Raw genomic sequence first — 21,623 nt, 5'->3', positions numbered from 1 at the left:
TTCTGATTATTTGTGGTTTCAAACATGCGTGCAATGACCTGAAACACAACCCTAATGCAAATGGGGAGTTGCCTGCACTTGAAGTGATCTCTCTCACTCTCTCTAAAATTTTTTTATTAAATGTTCTAATTTACATTTCAAAGTATTCATTTAAACAACCTTAAATCAATGACTCCCCTTCTTCTCTTTCCATGGCTAATTCTGCATACCATACATCCCTGCATATTTTACATGAACTAAACCATTCGATAATCCATTGTTACATCCATCAAAACTTATTTACACCATTGATTTTATCTTAATGCTACCAGCGTTTTTAAATAAACACAATTTTCACCCATATATTCAGTAAACATTTTCCCGTCTTCTTTAAATGTACGTTCTTCTTGTTCTCTTATTCCATAAGTTAAATCTTTGAGCTGCACGTATTCCATCAATTTAAGTTGCCATTCTTTTTTAGTTGGGACCTCGCTCGTTTCCCATTTTTGGGCTAACGAAACACGGGCCGCAGTAGTAGCATATACCGTATATACTCAAGTATAAGCCGACCCGAATATAAGCCAAGGCACCTAATTTTACCACAAAAAACTGGGAAAACTTATTGACTCAAGTATAAGCCGAGGGTGGGAGATGCAGAGGCAGAGGTTGGTGGTGGCAGTGGCGGAGGAAGAACAAGCAGCCCAAAAGGGCTGCTTTCGGGCTGCTCGTTCCTCCTCCTCCTCCTCTGACAACAGCCTCTGCCGGGGACCCTCACTCGAGTATAAGACGAGGGAGGCTTTTTCAGCATTAAAAATGTGCTGAAAAAGTCAGCTTATACTCGAGTATATACGGTATATGTTACATGTATGCTACTTGAAGTGATCTCTTTTGCCTCACGTTGTTGTAAATTATGGGATTGTAACCAATGTAGTATTAATTGAATGTTCCATCAGCACAACGATTTTTGCTTCCTCCAATACACCCGCTAAACCTTTCCTAAGGATTCCTCCAAGCTTCTGCAGCAAATTTGGGGGTGGTGCGAGGGTGAGAGGAGTTCTGTTGCACAAGCAAAAATCCTTGCACTAATAGTACATGTTCATTAACTACCTCCTGTTTTTGTAATTAACAACAACAACAACAGCAGCAGCAGCAGCAGCAACAACAACACCTCGTTTCTGTGTTCTGGACTGGGCCTATACAATTTGCAAGCACACCAGCCCATGCACTGCAGTCTACAAAAAGATAATACAATAAAACCGAGAGACAGAACCAAAGTGGGACAAAACCACACCAGGAAAACATCAGACTGGAAAATGGACTGCACCAGTATAGGAGTCTTAAGATACATTCAGTATCTCACAATAGAATAAGGTTACCAGACGTCCCAGATTTACAAATCAGTCCGCATACAAAATCTATTGAAGTTGAAAAGTGTCCCCGGATTCATTGAAAAAAATCTGGTAACCTTACAATAGAAGCCCATGTGCATGAATGTGCAAGTGGAACATGTGTGGTCCCCCCACCCCACCCCCAGCATCTGCCCCTCCACGGCCAGCATATTGAGAAAAAGGACATTTTGGAAGTCAAACAGATTCCGTATGTATGAAAAAAAAAACCATTTCAGAGTGCCGTATTTTCTTCAAGGGAGAGGCCTGCTGAAGTACATTCGCCGCAACAGGCATTTTTGAGTTTAGATGGTCTGAATTATAAAAGCTCATTACAGGTCTGCCGTTGCCCAACTGCCTTTCTTTTTCTCCTTAAGAATACGCCTTTTGCTGAAAGATCTCAGGGTCAGCCAAGCATGAAAGCTTGCAGGTATGCATGAAAGGCATGTGAGATAACCAACTGTTATGGGGCCCCCTGACAAAAGACCATATGTGGCTCTGCCTCAAAAAGCGGGGAGGGAAGCTGGCTATTCTTTTTACCCCTTCGGTTTTGATTCCAAAGCAGTTTGGATTAGGGGTGTGCAATTTAATTCCCCCCTCCCCTCCCCAGCACTATGTACACATGTTCAGACTGAACAGAATATTCATTAGAATCCTATCGCAGACTTCAGATTGGGAATAAACGACACATACGTGTCGGATTCCCCAAGCCGCCACTGGAAGTAAATTGAAAGCTCAGGCTGCAAACTGAGACGGTTTGCTTAATTTGACTTTGCAGAGTAAGCATGTTTAACTGCATATTAGATTATGGCCTTCTACAGGCCATAATCTTGCTGTGTGCTTAGAGAGCACTTTTCAGGCCATGAAAAAAGCCTGTTGGATCAGGCGAATGACCTGTCTAGTTCAGCATCATGTTCTTACAGTGGTCAATTAAATGTCCATGGTAAGTCCGTGTGCAGGGCAAGGCTGTTCTCCCCTCCTGCAGCGTCAAGCAACTAAGATTTAGAAGCAAACAACCTCCCAATGGGGAAGCAGAGCATAGCAGACCCTCCAAGTGTCTCTATTTTCCAGGGAAAGTCCTGTATTATTAATAATAATAATAATAATAATAATAATACTAATAATAATTTATACCCCGTCCCAGGGGCATACCCCCCAGGATCAAAACTGGGGGGGGGGGGCAAGCCATGGTCGTTCTTCTCCCGCATACCTAGCAAAACGTGGGGCTCTAAAAGCCCGCCAGTTTCCAACCTCTCGCCATCGATTCCCAGCCTTTCACTGCGGAGGAGACTAGTCCTTCTTTCCCTCCCCGATCCATCTGGCTGTGTTTCCCCAGCCACTCTGGGCAGCTTTCAACCGAATGTTAAAAACAATGCAGCATTGAACATTAAAAACTTCCCTAAACAGGGCCGCCTTCAGTTGTCTTTTAAAAGTAAAATAGTTGCTTTTTGCCTTGACATCTGGTGGGAGGGCGTTCCATAGGGCAGGCGCCACTACTGAAAAGGCCCTCTGCCTGGTTCCCTGTAACCTCGCTTCTGGCAGCGAGGGAACCGCCAGAAGGCCCTCGGCGCTGAACCTCAGTGTCTGGGCTGATGATGTGGATGGAGACGCTCCTTCAGGTATTCAGGACAGAGGCCATTTAGGGCTTTAAAGGTCAACACCAACACTTTGAATTGTGCTCGGAAACGTACTGGGAGCCATTTTACAGAAGCAGTCCCAGTTTCTGATTCAATCCTGGAATGTCCTGCTTTTCCTTAAGAAGTTCCTACTTTCTTTGGAGAAATGTTGGAGGATATGGAGTTATGGAACCCCCCCCCCCAAGCCAAGGAGACAAGTATCTATAAAACCTTTAGGGACATCTGAAGGCAGCCCTGTATAGGGAAATACTGCATTTTCATGTTTACTGTTTTCTTATGCTTTTATATATGTTGAGAGCTGTCCAGAGTCTCTTTCTGCATCAAAGTTTGTGGTGTGGTTGATGGTGGTGGTTTGCAGATGGTCTTTTTCCTGCTAGTCCAGATGGTTTGGACTCTGGTTCCCATCAGCTGCGGCCAGTATGGCCAGTGGTCAGGGATTATGGGGATTATACTCTAAAATGTCTGGAGGGCACCAGATTGGGAAAGGCTGTACTAATGAGTAGGGGTTAAACTAGAGTGAGGCCCATCTCTCACTGAGAGGAAAATAGGATGATAAGACTCCAAGATAATGTATCCCATGCAAGCTCTTTTCCTCCAGTGAAATTGCTAACATAGCCTTGATCTCAGCATCCTCATAAGGAAGGTGCCATAAATTACTTGCCTTCCTGTTGACCAATTGGACCCTTTTACCTCCCACAATTTCAATTACAAACATATCACTGCAGCCTCACTCAACGAAAATAGAATGTTACAGGCACGCTACAGGGGTGTATTGATAATTAAGATTCCTTTCTAATGCTCTATTCCTAGCAAAATAATTTCAGCATAATCACTAATTTGACAGAATGTTTTAAAATGATTTACAATTAAGAGTTAATGTCCATGGAACAGAACATTGCCATAGGTTAATGGTCTCCTGCTGCTGCATAAATGCAAGAACGTTTATTTTCCAAGTGGGAGGCATTGATCCTCTGACAGTGTTGTATTACAATGACATTATTTCCATTATACCTAATGTCTAGTGCAGGAAGAACCATTATCTGATACAAGCCAGTGTGGCAGATTGACACAGTTGCTGTGTTATGCTGTGTGTTGACCTAGTCGCTCTTGCAGATGGGCGATTGAGCTTAAAGACCCGAGCCAAATTTAAGCGTCTAGCCATACTTTCTTTTTATTTCACTCCTTCTGCCATCTAGGGCTAATTTACCTTCTTATTAGGTCCACTTTTGTAGTGGAAACTCACAGAAGATCTTTGTAATCACGAGGAGTCAGGTGGCATACCCTCCTCCCTTTTCCATCCTCAGTCTTGAAATTAGCAAAGTAATGCTTATTGAAAGTAAGCAAAGTAATGCTTATTAGCATTAGCAAAGTAATGCTTATCGAAGCTACTAACATGAGTTTGGCCAAACTGCGGGAGGCAGTGAAGGATAGGCGTGCCTGGCGTGCTCTGGTCCATGGGGTCACGAAGAGTCGGACACGACTGAACAACAACAAATGCTTATCTATGGTACATGCCGAAAGGAAGATGTCCAGCTGTAATAAGTTGCTGGTGAGGAAGATACAATTAGTTGTGAACACCTTCAGCTACCAATGATCTTAGCCAAGCCACACCCAGGTGCCTGACCAGTCGGGAATGGCACCTGATAGCCAGGTGGAATCAATCAAACCTATTAAATTAACTATATAAACGAAGGAATGTAGGGGACCGATTGGGCTTCGCCACAGACCAGGTATCGGGTGCTGTGGGTTTCCTGGCGTGGGGGTCTCTCTCGCTGCTCCTTTGGGGCCCTGGGCGGCAGAAGGGGAGATTGTGCTTGGGCTTTTATCAGGTATGCTACATTTGTCTGCTGCTGATTGTATCTAGAAATAAAAGCATATTTGTTCTTCTTCCATTGGTGTGTTCCTTGGATCCAGACCCCAAAAGAACCCTACCCCTTGGCGGGACAACTTTGATCTCCAGCTTCACCCCGCTTTTCAATTTCAGTTAAGAACCCAAGTGATGTTTTCATGCATCCCAGATTCAGTTGAAGTTACACTGCATGATGGGCTTTGTAGTCTTGGATGCACAAACAGTTTACATACACACACACACACACACACACACACACACGTGATTATATACATGGTTAGGCTTCTGCTGACTAGGAGCCAGGAAGCATTTATTTATATCTGTATTTAACAGATATATATAGCATGCTTTTTAAGAGACATGCTTCACATGCGTTATGAATCAGAGCTAGAGCAGACACAGGAGAGAGGGTTGCCCCACCTTCTCCTTCTATTTGTGTCAAGAAGTAAGTATAATATTACTGCAGCACGGATGCAAATATCTGAACGCATGCTCTCCACTTTTGCTGCTGTATCTGTTTACCAACAAACTCAAGCACAGACACGCTATTAAAGCACCCAGCATTTTTTAATATCAAAAGTCTATGTTTAATTCTCACATTTCCTAGAACGGTTATCACTTAACGGCATCCAGTCACTGTGCTTGCAAGAATTTGCATGGGAAATTGCCTCACATTCTCAGTACTTTCCTGAAACTCGTTGAACCCTCTTTCTCCCCTTTTCTTCTTCTTTTTTTTAAATATCTGTCACCTCTTAAAATATGCCCCAATCGGCTCAGCATAGAATTCCTTTGCAGCAATGACCACTGCCAAAGCACATGCTTACTCTACTGTGAAAATGACTTGGAGAACAAGGCCTTGGTAGGCAATTTCCCCATATGTATGTGTTTGTGCGAGTGTATTTAACGTGGTTCTTTATTTATTATTTGCCATCTTTTAGTACGGTAAGCTCCTTGGGGCAGGTCGCACCTGTTGTTGTTGCTGCTGCTGTTCCTGTTTATAAAACTCTTGTACTTTATACAACTCTGTAAAGAGCTGTGGACACTGGTGACACAATATGGAGGAAGCATTGTTGTAGGAGCGCCCTGGTATCTTTACACAAGTTTCTCTCTCTCTCTCTCTCTCTCTCTCTCTCTCTCTCTCTCTCTGTGTGTGTGTGTGTGTGTGTGTGCTCTGCAAACATGCACATGAAAACAGAGACTAGTTATCACGATATTGACTTCAAACTGAAACTGGTTTGAAGTCAATATCGTGATAACTGTTTCATAATTTTTGACCTGGCAATATATCACAAATCATGGTGTGTGTGTGTGTGTGTGTGTGTGTGTGTGTGTGTGTGTGTGTGTGTGTTATGCAAAAATCACACTGTGGGGGAAACCGTGGAGCCAGACAATGCCTCTACGTACCTCTGTCCTTATTTCAGACATTGTGGTATAACACTATATTGCAATGTTTAGCTGGTTGCTAAACACAATGTTGAAAACTGGATATTGCCCAGCCCTAGGATGTTGGTTGCATTGTGGGTTAAACCACAGAGCCTAGGGCTTGCCGATCAGAAGGTCGGCGGTTCGAATCCCCGCAACGGGGTGAGCTCCCGTTGCTCGGTCCCTGCTCCTGCCCACCTAGCAGTTCGAAAGCACGTCAAAGTGCAAGTAGATAAATGGGTACCACTCCAGGTGGGAAGGTAAACGGCATTTCCTTGCGCTGCTCTGCTTCGCCAGAAGTGGCTTAGTCATGCAGGCCACATGACCTGGAAGCTGCACGCCAGCTCCCTCGGCCAGTAAAGTGAGATGAGCGCCGGAATCCAGAGTCATCTCCAACTGGACCTAATGGTCTGGGCTCCCTTTACCTTTATAGTTGAGTAATAAACACAAGTTTATCCCCAGAAACAGGTTATTTCTCACTCCACTAATATTGCATTGCAATAGAAATCACTGTGTAGCTCTATAGCTGTTTAAGGACTCTGTCGGCTGGTGTCTGTGAGATGGTTAGTGATAATAAGTATTGCAATTCTCCTTTCCCTAACCCTGCACATTTTGCTGAAATACAACCCACTTTTCCTTCAGATCATCATATGCAGCAAAATTACGCGTTGTGAACTTTCTCTTTCTAACTATATGTTTTAGGGTTGGTTCTTTGAAGTCTCTTCTGTCTCTCTCTCTCATGTGTGTATACATATTTTCCCGGCTTTCTTAAGCTGCTGGTAATATTACCTTTTTCTGCCTGATCGATCCATTTCCAAAATAAGGTGCTGAGGAAAACCCTCCCCTCAAAAAATATATTTTTTAAAATGGCCCCAAGACCTTTCCTGAGCTGGCTAGTCTAAGGCCAGTTTCGCAATACAGATAAGTTGTAATGAACATCTGAAACTAACTGGACCTATGGAAGGTCGAGTGAATTCTGACTCCCTCTGATCTACTTTGATCTACTTTCCTATGAAAGCAGGTTCTTGTTATCTTTGTGGGCATTTTCAAGAACGATGTACTAAGTACCTTGGCATTCCTGGTGTTTATCTCTGCACCCTCCCTCCAAAATAAATAAAAATACTTACCTTGTCAACTTAAATCCCACCATCTAACTGTGACATTGATAATTTAAATGGAAATGCATCCTAAAAGCAATACAATGGATTCTAGTTACCAGTGATAGCCAAATCTGAATAATTATAGTCGATCACGTGAAAGGACCTTGAATCATTGTCAACCTAATTCACCAACCAGGTGTTCCCCAGATGTTTTGGACTACATTATCCATCCCATCCCGCACAGCTGTGTGGCCGGGGGCTGATGGCATCATCAATGCAATAGCGTTGAGTAATACAGGCCAAATGCAAAGCAAAAATTAGTAAGCCTGCCTTATAGATTATAAAAAATAGAAGGGTTTTGGAGTTTGCCTTTGTGCAATCTTGGTTTTAATTAAAGGCTACAATAGAAGCTGTGTACTATGGCAGTCAAGATAAGCATATAAATGTGGTTATAGTACTGCAATGCATTCATTCTCAAAATGTAAAAGAAAAACAAACAACCTGCTTCTCCTCAGCCATTTAAGCAAGTCAGCAGTAAGTTTCTCAGACAATACCATCAAGGTAATAGGCACTTATGAAGAAGCAAACTGGAGATGTTGTTGTTCAGTCATTCAGTCGTGTCCGCATGGACCAGAGCACACCAGGCACGCCTATCTTTCACTGCCTCCCACAGTTTAGCCAAACTCATGCTAGTCGCTTCGAGAACACTGTCCAACCATCTCATCCTTTGTCGTCCCCTTCTCCTTGTGCCCTCCATCTTTCCTAACATCAGGGTCTTTTCCAGGGAGCCTTCTCTTCTCATGAGGTGGCCAAAGTACTGGAGCCTCAACTTCAGGATCTGTCCTTCCAGTGAGCACTCGGGGCTGACTTCTTTAAGGATGGATAAGTTTGATATTTTTGCAGTCCATGGGACTCTCAAGAGTCTCCTCCAGCACCATAATTCAAAAGCATCAATTATTTGGCAATCAATCTTCTTTATGGTCCAGCTCTCACTGGAGATACCGAGGTGTATTTATAATCCTTATCTGTCTGTTCTGCATCTGGAAATGTCTGAACATTTAGTGAGCAGAGTGGATCTATGATTCAAAATGGCTGGCCAAAGAATGAATTTACTTAGCTTGTTCTCTTTTTTTAGTCACTTGGGGATTCCGGCCAATTAACCTATATTATTATTATTATTATTATTATTATTATTATTATTATTATTATTATTTCAATATATATATATACAGCATCAAAAGATCTCAGGGAGGTGTGCAACATTAGAAACACATTGCAAAACATCACTGAAAAATATATATACAGCCAGTCCCTGTTTGCCAGTAAGCTCCCTGGGAACTGTAGCACCACGCGCGATCCTGCAAAGGGCACCCACAATGGAAAGTGTGAGTGCTCATTATCTGAACTGCAAGCAAGCAATAAAGGGATGAAAGGTCTCCGTTTGCAGCTGAAGAGCTAGTATTTTATAACTGCGAAAGCCTCATCAGCCTCCAGCTTCATCTGTGTGGGGACTCTGCTGCGCAGGATTATCCGGTGCAAACAATCCGAGTGTGAAATATGGGTAAACCACATACCAAACTGGTACTGCAGATCCAGCAGCACAATAGTTTAATTACATTGTGGTTGCTTTCAAAGCCTTCGGTGCAAAGTGCTGTGGCTGCTTCCTTTTAGTGTGCGGTTTTGGAGCCAGGCAGAGGGTGGAATGGAAAACTGCCCAGTGTGCTCCAACAGACATATAATTAAAACCTATGAGGCATGATAGGGCATGTGCTAAAAGGAAGTAGCTGCTTTCTGTGCCACCGGCACCAACTTAAAGTGGCCCCGCTTCTACGATGGTTGCAGGCAGTTATTAAAATCTTGCAGAAACTCATCGGGCCCTTTATTTATTCGGATTGTGCAAGACATCAAGTATTAAACAGCAGGAGATTGTCAGTGTGGTGCAGCGCAGGGTTTCTCCAGCTTCTTTTTGGACTACAACTCCCATCATCCCTAGCTAGCAGGATCAATGGTCAGGAATGATGAGAATTGTAGTCCAAAAAACCAGATGGAGATCTAAGTTTGGGAAACCCTGGTTTAGAGTGTTGGTCCAGGAGAACCAGGGAGACCAGATTATATATGGTAGGGCAGAAAAGTCATGAATATGGTCCTAAGAGTATAGCCAGGTGGCAGCCTACTGCTTTGCAAACCCTCCAAGTGTCCCTATTTTCCAAGGACAGCCCTGGATTTACAGAAGCCACCCCAGTACAGATTTGATCCCAGAATGCCCTACTTTTACTTTTACTTTTTCATCAGAGAAATGTTGGAGGATATGGTAGGATGTCTCTATTTTCATTGGAGGAATGTTGGAGGGTGTGGAGTTATGTGCCCCCCCCCCAAGCCAAGGAGACAATTAACTATACAACCTTTAGAAGAGATCTGAAGACAGCCTTGTATAGGGAAGTTTTTCCATGATTAATGTTTTATTATGTTTTTATATTTGTTGGAAGCCTCCTAGAGTGGCCCCAGTCCGATGGACAAGGTATAAAATAATAATACAGTTGTATCTTGGAAGTTGAATGGAATCTATTCTAGAAGTCCATTTGACTTCCAAAATGCTCAGAAGCCAAAGTGTGGCTTCTGATTGGCTGCAGGAAGTTTCTGCAGCCAATCGGAAGCCATGGAAGCCCTGTTGGATGTTCGGCTTCCAAAAATAGTTCGCAAACCAGAACAGAACAGTCACTTCCAGGTTTGCAGCGTTTGGGAAGAAGAAGAAGAAGAAGAAGAAGAAGAAGAAGAAGAAGAAGAAGAAGAAGAAGAAGAAGAAGAAGAAGAAGAAGAAGAAGAAGAATGGAATAGAACATCCCTATTTTCATTGGAAGGATGTTGAAGGGTATTTGCTTGGGGTACCTTTTACAGCTTAAAGGCCACGTTCCCTTCAGGGCTAATTCCCATGGCCTACATGCCAGTGGTGCAGAGACGGAAGTGGCTAGAGCAATGGATATAAATGTTATCTTCATACGGAGGCGTAGTCTCTACACACTTCAGACCCTCACCCTTCCATCCACGCATGCAAGCATCACAACGACACATTTCCACCAGGCAAAAACACTCAAGGAGTGCTTGAAGCCAGAAGTGTGGTTGGATGGGGGATGTGTCCTGGATCCAAAATAACTCAATAAAGCAGATTAGGATTTAGAGGTGAAACTTGAAAAATTAGAATATTGTGGAAAGGTTCATTTCTTTCAGTAACTCAACTTAAAAGGTGAAACTAATATATGAGATAGACTCATGACGTGCAAAGTGAGATATGTCAAGCCTTTATTTGTTATAATTGTGATGATTATGGTGTACAGCTGATGAGAACCCCAAATTAACAATTTCAACTTTGGGGTTTTCATCAGCTGCACGCCATAATCATCACAATTATAACAAACAAAGGCTTGACATATCTCGCTTTGCATGTCACGGGTCTATCTCATATATTAAACTCCAGTAGCTAATGAAAACAATTGCTTACATAAATGGGCATTTCCACGATATTCTTAATTTTTCGAGTTTCACCTGTATTTTTATTTCTCTGCATGAAAAACTCTTACCTGCCAAATCCCCCCTTTTATAGCACTGTGTCAAGATCCCTGAATTTCACCTCCCTACTCCAGTCCTAAAACTTTTCCTTGTGTTTTCTTTCTGTATAGATGGTGGAACCGACTTCCAGATCCAAACAGCCCACCTGAGTATGAGAAGTGGAAGTAACAGAGAAATGAACGGGAAGTTATTATTTGTTGGGTAGTGGATTTTTTGTGGGTTTTTTTTTTAATGTAGCATTCCAGAAAACATAACCAGTGGCACACATCCAGTTCCTATTCTGAAAGCAGAGAAGTGGATGCAGCTGTTTTTTGTGTCTGGTTGGTGCCAGTTTGATAGTGTGTAATCATATTTGCATAAAGATAAAAAGGAAGGTGTTATAGAACAGAGTAGAGCCTATGGTTTCACCATGCATTAAAGGTAATTTTAGACTAATTAGGTATAATTTGTTAAGGAATTCTTCCTGGCAATCACGGCTCTGATTTTGTAATTATAGGACAATGCTTACTGTGGCTTTCAAAGGCAGCACAAAGTGCCCCCAAGGGGGTCGTGTCCCACACTAGGCAGATCTAATGGTGCCACAAAAGACAGGTGTTTTGTCAGATTTCAGCCACACACTTTCACACCTGCAACGCATTAACTATAACAGTGACGTTAATGAAAACCAGGTGCTTGTTCCATAGCCTAAATGAGGAGCTGGCATTGAGGCATTCGGTTTGCTACCTGGAGACTCCCCCATCTCTCTGTGGAAAAGTTTTGAAAGCTGTCATCCAATTTCTCTCTCTCTCTTCATTTCAAACTTTTTTTTTTTGGTTCAGGAGGAAACCCAGGCATGTGAGGAAGCTTGCTCTAACATTCTCCTGTGCATTGGTCTGTGTCGTCTTCTTCAAGCACCCCCAGCATTGTAAGAGTTAAATACAGGTTTGCTGCTCTGACCCCAGAGGTGTCCAGGATTTGGAGGGCAAATGGAGGGGGAAGCAAAAACCCTGGTTTTATTTGCCCGGCTTTGGGAATCTTGTGTGCAAAGCTGAATGTCCATTGAAAATTCCTAGCCCAACGAATTTTGCAGGAAGGCGTACCGAGATGCAGAGTGTGACCAGCTACTACAGCGCATGATCCGACCGAAGGGCCTTTAGTTGTTTCAGATTTGAAGGGCTGCAGTCTAATGCGGAAATGAGTAATGGATGCCTTAAGCAAGGGCTCTTTATAATAAAGCACAAGGTTTTCATTGTGAAGGGGCCGATGTCATTTTAATGTTTTGTTATGGGCCGCGAAACTCAAAGAAAACCCCCCTTTTTATATAGAAGTCTATTTCTAGTCTATTCCACCCTTTTCTTTTCTTTTCTCGATTCAGAGTTATCCATTCACTCCTAAACAGTTAAGCAAAAGTTAATAATGGCTCTGCAAACCTGCCCTCTATTCTCAGCGGGAGCCTGGTTAATGATTTGACTTCTCCCTAGCACATGACACTACCTCGACAAAAACAATTAATGTTCCCACACTGAGGGGGCAAGAAGGTGAAGGGCCCAAATGGTGACACTCAACTGCAAAACCTTAATTAAGAGACAAAACGTGTGAGCTGGACTTTCCTAATCAAGGCTGCAGGTGGTGGTTGATGACGACAAAACATTCAGATGTTCTCTTGTGTAAGCAGCTACTTACTCATTCAAAACTTGCAAGGTAGGAAGAGGAAGGTTGGTCTGTAGAATGGGGCTGGGAAACCAGTGAGTATCCAGATGTTGCAAGGCAGCCTCTTCAGGCCCTACAGTCAAGGTCATCATGGGCTCCACTGGTGCCGAGACTCCTGAGGGGGCTGGGACATCAAAGTATTGCCCTCGGCTGTACTTGAGGGACGATTCCAACAGATTCCACACGAAAAACGCTTTTGTCCCTGTGGAGATGGCAGTACCGAATTGGTGGCCCATGCCTTCTGGCTTGCACTCTTTATGAAGACTTGAGGAATGAGATTATCACCCCTCTTTTATTGTCCATTCCGGGTCGCCCAACCACTGCCACAGTGCCCTTTCTCTTGGCAGGTGACAGCAAAGGTTGCAAGGTTTTTAGCTGGGGCAATCAGAATAAGATCCACTATTTGACTATTGATTCAAAACCCTAAAATGTATTTTATATAATTAACTTTTTATTTCTATTCTTTGTATATCATATTGTTGTTTTATTGCTATGGCCAATGGCTGACACATATAAAGATTCATCCACCCACCCACCCACCCACCCATCCATCCATCCATCCATCCAATTCGAGTTCTGAGAGCAATTCCTTTTTCTGGTTCAAGTGCAAGTAGATAAACAGGTACTGCTGTGGAGGGGAAGGTAAACGGCATTTCTGTGCACTCTGGCTTACGTCATGGTGTTCCCTTGCGCCAAAGCGGTTTAGTCGTGCTGGCCACATGACCCGGAAAGCTGTCTGTGGACAAACGCCGGCTTCCTCGGCCTCAAAGCAAGATGAGCGCCACAGCCCCATAGTCACCTTGGACTGGACCAGGGATCCTTTTAACTTTACTTTTTACGTGTGTGTGTGTGTGTGTGTGTGTGTGTGTGTGTTTTAATCCTTAATACGTAACTCAACTCTGTTTCCAAAACCAGGAATTGGAGCCCCGCATGCCTGGGCCCTCTCCCTCCCCACAGCATGCTTTAGCATTAAAGAACACGACTGAAATGTGCTGTCTTCAGTGCGCATCATGTGTGGCCCTTGGACTGTGTAGTGGACAGCAATCTGAGCGCTGTCTTTCTAAGCACGCAATTATTTTTAATTACCCTTCCACTGAAGCCAAACAGAAGCCCAGCCAGGTCATCCTGAACAACATGGCTCATAAGTTTTATGAACCCTGTTGCATGGCACAATGCTGTGCTACACTGCCACCTTTCACGGAGCAGCCATCTACCCGTCAGCCAAGAACACATATCGCTTTTGCTGATGTGCTACATCTCCCCTCTCAAAAGGCTTGTCATATAAGTTTGACATCGACTATTAAAATGGTTAGTGTTGGACTCGATAAATCTCTCATTACTATGCCCTTGCCTCTGAATTTCAAGCAGATGGCGGCACTTGTTATTGAGGGCGTATGTGTATCAGTTCTTTCCAGGCTGGTTTAATGGCCTCTTGTTAGTGTAGGATAACTCATTATCCGGCTCTGCCACAGACTGAGTGGACACAGAATTTCCTTCTTCTTACCTTACCTGCTCACATTTTAATGTTCTGGTCAGGCAGTTTCCAATGATGGCATCTTTTTTTGTGTGTGTTCCTGCTGGAGGTGGAGAAATGCACAAAACAACCCTTGCAAAGAGGGGATGTGGAGCTATATCAAGAAGAAAATACGAATGGCTGCAAATTTCATTCTGCCTAACATCCATTTCTGTCCGTATACAAGTGACTGGGGGTGGGAGAGGGAGTTCTAGCTGAACCAAATGTATGCTACACACAGTTTTTGTTATTCTAATGAATTCTGCTGCTCCAGGTGTTGCAGCCTGAAGAGACAAAAGCCCAATTCATGTGTTCCACAACACACCAGTGGGTTTAAACTGGGAAGGCACAGTGGATGTGCACATGCTAGCCCCACCCCTTTGCACACTTTTCACACCCACAAATGGAGCTTGTAGGAACATTTGGCTGAAGTCTCCCTGCAATGCGAGCCTGTGGGAAGGTGTGTTGGCGCTTTCAACCAATTGCACTTGCAGGCCCCCCTCAGACCTTCGTGGCCAAGGTGGGAAGGTCCGGGGAGAGGGGGCACGCCTGCTCCCCCTAACCGGTTTAAAGCCTCACGTTTTCTTTCAAAAAGGGCTAAAGTGTTGCTCGGAGGAACGGCCCCCATGCGGCTGGTGTTAAATTGCAGCAAGATGTGCTTTCCGTGACACTGATATCGGAAGCAACTTGCAGTTACAAACCCAAACAATTTCAGCCAAGTCCTATAGTTTGAGGTTACCAGATTATTTTTCAATGAATCTGGGGGTGCTTTTCAACTTCCTACTAAATACAGTGGTACCTCTGGTTACAAACTTAATTCGTTCCGGAGGTCCGTTCTTAACCTGAAACCGTTCTTAACCTGAGGTACCACTTTAGCTAATGGTGCCTCCTGCTGCCGCCGTGCCGCCAGTGCACGATTTCTGTTCTCATCCTGAGGTAAAGTTCTTAACCCGAGGTACTACTTCCGGGTTAGCGGAGTCTGTAACCCGAAGTGTTTGTAACCCGAGGTGTTTGTAACCTGAGGTACCACCGCAGATGGATTTTGTCAGGGGACTGATTTGTAAATCCAGAGACTGTCCCCAGGAAACGGGGACGTCTGGTAACCTTACTAGAGTTGCAGCAGGGCCAGCAGTGTGACTGTCACAAAATTTCTCCCCCACTTCTTTCAACTTTTGCGTGAAAAGGGGTGATGCCCATTCTCTCCACACACACACCAGGGGCTGCATCTCCTCAACATTTTTTGGAAGGTGGAGCAAAAGTGTGCAGCAAATAAGTATATGAACAGATTATAATCTTGATGCTGTGTACTTCTACCTTTTCTCCCAGCTTTGACCCGGGGTACCGTTTCGGAGCACTAGTTTTTGTGTGTGTGGAGGGGTGTCCCTGAATGTGGGAGATTCAAGTTCTGTGATCTGCTGTTTGATAAAAAAATTAAGGTTAATGTTATGTACTGAGTTGAATAGGATCCAAACTGCAGCAGTCTGATTGGTCCTAGAACAATAGGATTGAGATTGCAGCAGTCTGACTGGTCCCAGAACAATAGGATTGAGATTGCAGCAGTCTGATTGGTCCCAGAACAATAGGATTGAGATTGCAGCAGTCTGATTGGTCCCAGAACAATAGGATTGAGATTGCAGCAGTCTGATTGGTCCGCAGGAGCCACCCAATCCAGCTCCAGGTGGAAGTGAATCCGCACTCCGATTGGCATACAGGAGTATCCCGGAATTAGCCAATCACGTGGGGCCCATTGTGTAAATAGTGTATATAAAGGAAACGTTTTGGGGGAACTGGATTCCTCACTACTATGAGCTGAATAAAGAGCATGAAATTCACACTTGACTCTGAGTATATTTCAGTTAAACAGCAAAAAGTGTATTTTCAGACCATTCCTAGGGATCCTTTTCTTTAGTACCCATAGTAATGGCAGACACTCCCTCCTTTTGTTGGGGGAAGCCAAGAGATTTGTGGCTTTGGCAAGCGCACTAGCGCACATACCCGCTGAATTGTTGATAGCAGCAAACGCTCAAGGTTTGGGGCGGCAGGATTTAATACTCATTTCTACCCCAGAGCCAAGCCATTGTAATAATACATTTGATACTCTTTGGTTAATCTCTTACCTCTCATTATTTCGCCACCAGTCAGAAGTGTGTGTGTGTGTGTGTGTGTGTGTGTGTGTGAGAGAGAGAGAGAGAGAGAGAGAGAGAGAGAGAGAGAGAGAGAGAGAGAGAGAGAGAATTACTTGATATTACTTGATCCTAAGGGATTTATTGATATCCGTGTAAGAAAAGGGTAAGGGTCTGACAAGAAAACAGAAGAATGAAGCAGGAATGACAGTAAAGCCCTGGGGAGCACATCTACACAGGGGCAGGATTGGGGAAGAGTGTTTTGAGTCTGTCTCCCAAATCAGTAAACGCAGGATGCTGACCTTTTACTGTAACCAATGTCATCTGCAAGTTGTAACCTCATGCCATTAATTATAACCTAGCATATCTCTAGAGTGTTTCTGGACTATTTCTCCTGTTGGCATTAAAATTTCCTCCTACTCTCCCTCCCATGCTGTCTCTCCTTTCCATTCCCAAACCCTCTAAAGAGATCAGGTTTCACACTGCACTCTGAAATGAAATAAAATGGAGGGGGGGGGGGAAACGCTCTGGAAGAGAAGAACACGCCAGTCGATTTGTATGTACTTTTTAGACATGGGGCCTCATTTGGAGGGACGGCTTAGCTGTTTGAGAGAAACTTAGTACTGAGACTCCATCTGATTTATTTAGAACTATATGAAACAAAGAACAGGAATACATCAAGACACTCCGATTAAAACCGCACGCTTGTGTTCCCTTACTGCATGGAGTATCTCCATTAAACAAATAGGGCTGACTTCTGAGGAAGTGTGTACAGGACTACACCATGTGTTTGCATCTCGTACGGAGCAAAGCAGCACTCCAGCTGCATTCATTTGCATATTTTAATTCTTTCCGATACGTGTACATTTAAAAGCCTTCTTTCCTAGCACCACAGAGTAGCAAATATGCAATAAATAAATAAATAAATAAATCCCAATCAATCTGTGTTAAAACAGACCGAATTAGAATTCAGCTGAGTAAAATTTGTTTGCCTCTTTTGAGATTTTGGATTAGCCAATTAGATCTCAGACCTTCAAGTTTCCTGTAGTTTTCTGGCTGGGCTGGTGCACTGCAGCATCAGGAAATCTGATTCTCAGCTGTAGGTAGGTGTGATGATCAGAACTACTGTACCGTATCTGATGAACTACCAAGCACCTCAAAACAAGAGCAGCAGAGCATGAGATGGTTTGATGGCCTCTGATCTCCACCCAAAACTCCTTGAACATAGGAAAGATGCAGAGGAATTATTCATACATAGAAACTTATGCAATGTCCACAAACACAGTGAATCCTATTTGTTTAGGGTTTATTTTTTATCTGCCCTTTTTTTCAAATGATTAAGGCAGATCTTACCACTTGCAAGAAAATAATCTCTGAACCCAAACCAGGAATACTGAGATAAGATGCTGCCCTCCAACAGAATTACATCGTGGTTTACGTTTATTAGAAAACCTGAAAATGCATGTGGGCAAAATGGACCTACACTGGCTCCCAGTACATTTCCAAACACAATTCAAAGTTCTGTATACTTGAAGGAGCATCTCCACCCTCATCGTTCAGCCCGGATACTGAGGTCCAGCTCCGAGGGCCTTCTGGTGGTTCTCTTCCTGCGAGAAGTGAGTTCACAGGGAACCAGGCAGAGGGCCTTCTCGATAGTGGAACCCGCCCTGTGGAGCGCCCTCCCATCAGATGTCAAGGAAATAAACAGCTATCTGACTTTTAGAAGACATCTGAAGGCAGCCCTGTTTAAGGAAGTTTTTAATGTTTGGTGTTTTGTCACTTTTTTATATATTCTGTTGGGAGTCGCTCAGAGTGGCTGGGGAAACCCAGCCAGATGGGCGGGGTATTAATAATAATAATAATAATAATAATAATAATAATGGTTGATGAGACTGTGTAGAACTGCCTAGGAGTGTGCTATCAAGGCTCTGTCATCTGCAAACAACATCTTTTGGATAAGGACCCACCACACTTTTGTCTTGGTGCAGAGATGGGCCAGGTTGAACAGATCCCCGTCGCTCCTTGAATGAATACTCAACTTCAGGAATATTCAGCTCTGTATTGATGGTATCTTGAGGTCATGGTATCTTGCCACCCTGGGCTCCTTTGGGGGGAAGGCAGGATATAGACTGAATTATATTATTTCTATTATTAATTCAGTGGAAAACTCCAAAAGGAAGGGAAACAAAAACACCCCACACTGTTTCTTATAAAGGTAAACTAACGTGTATTTATTGTCCTAAGAAAGGATGTTAAAAAATTCAAACTTCACCCCAAAGAAGTCATTGTAGCTAATTATTCCATTTGAAATGGAAATATGAGAAAGGGGGATTAGAAGCAATGGAAACCAATGCCTTTAGAGATGAGTTCATCTTATATGATCACTTAGAAATCACCTTGATGATTAGACAGTATATAAAATTAAATTATATGGTGCTGGAGGAGACTCTTGAGAGTCCCATGGACTGCAAGAAGATCAAACCTATCCATTCTGAAGGAAATCAGCCCTGAGTGCTCACTGGAAGGACAGATCCTGAAGCTGAGGCTCCAATACTTTGGCCACCTCATGAGAAGAGAAGACTCCCTGGAAAAGACCCTGATGTTAGGAAAGATGGAGGGCACAAGGAGAAGGGGACAACAGAGGATGAGATGGTTGGACAGTGTTCTCGAAGCTACCAACATGAGTCTGACCAAACTGCGGGAGGCAGTGGAAGACAGGAGTGCCTGGCGTGCTCTGGTCCATGGGGTCATGAAGAGTCGGACACGACTAAACGACTAAACAACAAAAATTAAATTGATAATAATAATAATATTGCCCCTAGGGGACGGCAGAGGATGAAATGGACAGTGTTCTCGAAGCTACTAACATGAGTTTGGCCAAACTGCGGGAGGCAGTGAAGGATAGGGGTGCCTGGCGTGCTCTGGTCCATGCGGTCACGAAGAGTCGGACATGACTGAACGACTGAACAACAACAACAACAAATATTGCCCTGCAAGATCTTGGCAATTTGAGGTTGGAAAGTGCAAATGATGAAAAACCCCAGAGAATTAAAGTACTTCCACATTTTCAAGACTGGGGGGGGGGCCTTGGGGTTCTAATGTACAGACAACCAACTCTTTCGTGTCAATTAAAAATCTCACTGTCCTGAGCTGGCACCAGAAAAGGAAACAGTATTGCAAAGCCTAGTAGAATAGGCCAAAAAGTACTGCCCTACTGGGAACTGCAATAGGACTGTCATGCTGCCAAGCATTGCTGCAAAACTGTGTTGCCCAGTGATGTTTAGTGAAGCAACATTCAGATTTCCCTATTTTGGGATCTTTTCCTGGCTTGCCGGCTGGTTTAGCGCAGAGGATTTGCAGAAGGATGTTTTGTGTGGCAAGCATTCAGATGGTAAGAAAACCATTTAGAAGTCGTAATTCAGCGTCCTGGCATCCTCCGCAGGCCCACAGCCCGTCTAAACGAATAACAGCCCTGCATCTCGTGGAGAGTCGGTGCCGCCTGTAATTCCTCTCCAACAAATTAGAATAGCCTTGCTGTTATTAAATGTTTCTAAGGATACAAATCTCTTTTCCATGCTCTAAACCCCAAGCTGAAAGTAACAACTGACAATGATGTAAGTGTTCATTTTTAGGTAGATTAGAGTCCCTCCTGGGCACCTCCAAACAATTTCCTGTGCTGGATTTTTTGGGATCCAAATCTTTCGCTCTGTGGCTTAAATACGGTGTCCAAAAGGCTCTCTGAGAAAGCTGGGGTTGCAAATATATATCTATCTATGCCTGCATTTCATCACCCCACTTATTCTCACTGTGTGCACATCATCAGCCCATTGTGAATCACATTCAAGGGATATTGATCTGGGCACCATTGCTTTATGATATGTAGAAATAACAAACTCAATTCTCCTAGTGTGGACTTGTATGTGTCTGAACTGGCATAGAGTTAATTCTGTATCCAGGGCAGCTGTATGCTTACTGTATGCTTGTGAAACATGGACCACTTATAAACGCCATCTCCAACTCCTCGAAAGATTCCATCAACGGTGTCTCCGAAAATTTTTACACATCACTTGGGAAGACAGGCAAACTAATACCAGTGTACTAGAAGAAGCAAAGATCACCAGTGTTGAAGCAATGATTCTTCAACATCAACTACCTCTGAAGCTACCTCTGAAGAGGACTCAGAAACTAAACCTAATCCAGAATGCGGCACCTAGACTGGTGACTGGGAGCAGCCGCTGGGAACATATCACACCGGTCCTGAAATACCTACATTGGCCCCCAGTATGTTTCTGAGAACAATTCAAAGTGTTGGTGCTGACCTTTAAAGCCCTAAACGGCCTTGGCCCAGTATACCTGAAGGAGCGTCTCCACCCCCATCGTTCAGCCCGGACACTGAGGTCCAGCGCCGAGGACCTTCTGGCAGTTCCCTAACTGTGAGAAGTGATGTTACAGTGAACCAGGCAAGAAGGCCTTCTTGGTAGTGGCGCCCACCTTGAATAACGCCCTCCCACCAGATGTCAGTAACTATGTAACCTTTAGGAGACACCTGGAGGCAGCCCTGTGTAGGGAAGCCTTTTAATGTACAATGTTATATTATGTTTTTTATATATGTTGGAAGGTGCCCAGAGTGGCTGGGGCAATCAAGTCATATGGGTGGGGTATGGTAATAGTAGTAGTAGTAGTAGTAGTAGTAGTAGTAGTAGTTCCATGCACAAGAGAGATGTATCAGTAGGCTTGGAGGAACCTCCAGCTTTGAAGAAGTACCAAAAATATTTTTGGGGGAACACCTAAGCCCAATGAAGACCGAATGTGCTTAGAATCCACAAAAAACTGACTGAATTGCAGGGAGGGGGAGGATGGGATGGAATAGACTACCCCTCAGGGCATGACTGGCTAACTGAACCCTGAACAAGAGAACTCCATTTTGCCCCACTTATAAAATTCCACCTTCTAAGCAGGACACCATCTTTACCTCTTGCTAAGCAAACTTATTTATGTGCACATGTGTGTACAGACTTATGCATTCCTTTACACTTGAATAGCATATAAACAGATTATATATAGAAGTAGTGTTTAGGGGGGGAGGGAATCCTTTTATGTATGACCCATGCTTTTTTTCTAAGAACTCCCTCACAACCAAAGCCAAACATTAATCCCTGTGTCTGCTTTCAAGCCACCCTTGGAAGTTCTGCCCCCATACTCAGTGTCGTTGAATTTGGCTGTAAATGTTCAGTAGAATTTATTTTAAAAAAGGTTCTGTGATCACAGGCTGTGCAAGATCTTGCTCATATTAATTCTGTGTAGGTTTCGATGAACAAGATTTAATAGTCAACTGGCTTTAATAAAAGCAACAAAAAGTTCT

Source organism: Lacerta agilis, chromosome 16 (assembly GCF_009819535.1).
Source record: "Lacerta agilis isolate rLacAgi1 chromosome 16, rLacAgi1.pri, whole genome shotgun sequence".
Classification (NCBI taxonomy): Eukaryota; Metazoa; Chordata; class Lepidosauria; order Squamata; family Lacertidae; genus Lacerta; species Lacerta agilis.
Note: the sequence above shows the minus strand (reverse complement) of the source record.